The sequence below is a fragment of the Brassica oleracea genome, chromosome C7 (assembly GCF_000695525.1).
Source record: "Brassica oleracea var. oleracea cultivar TO1000 chromosome C7, BOL, whole genome shotgun sequence".
NCBI classification, from domain to species: domain Eukaryota; kingdom Viridiplantae; phylum Streptophyta; class Magnoliopsida; order Brassicales; family Brassicaceae; genus Brassica; species Brassica oleracea.
The window spans coordinates 1,805,557-1,806,051 of NC_027754.1; positions in this window are offsets into that span (position 1 = coordinate 1,805,557).

Sequence of the window (495 nt, forward strand, 5' to 3'; positions counted from 1 at the left end):
ATCGCTAATGCTCGTCCGCCCGAATGGTTTCCTCCAGCGCCTTCGTGTGTTTCGGCCATAACCCTGACCGTTTCCATTGAGGAGTACTTTACTCGCAGTCCATCGATGTAGTTCATCGTCTAGGACGACATAATGGGCACTGCGTGTTTTTAGTCGGCGGGCTGCCCATTTCTCGGTTGAAAGTTCCCCCTTTGAGAGATAGTCGATGAACTCAGTTCGCCAGTCAGGGCCGAATCCATCAGTATCGAGCGTGTCGGTTTCGGTGATTGGGGCAATGATGATGGTTTGGTCCGTCGAGATATCGATGCTCGGCTTCTCAATGCGGTGTATTGGAATGGTTCGTTTAACTTGGTCCCGAAGCTTGCTTCCTAGGGTTGCGAGGGCGTCGGCACAGACGTTTTTCTCCTCTGGGAACTTTGACAAGTTCGAAGAATTCGAACTCTGCGGCTAAGCCTTGTATTATCTTGAGGTAGGCGTCCATCCGATCGTTGCGGG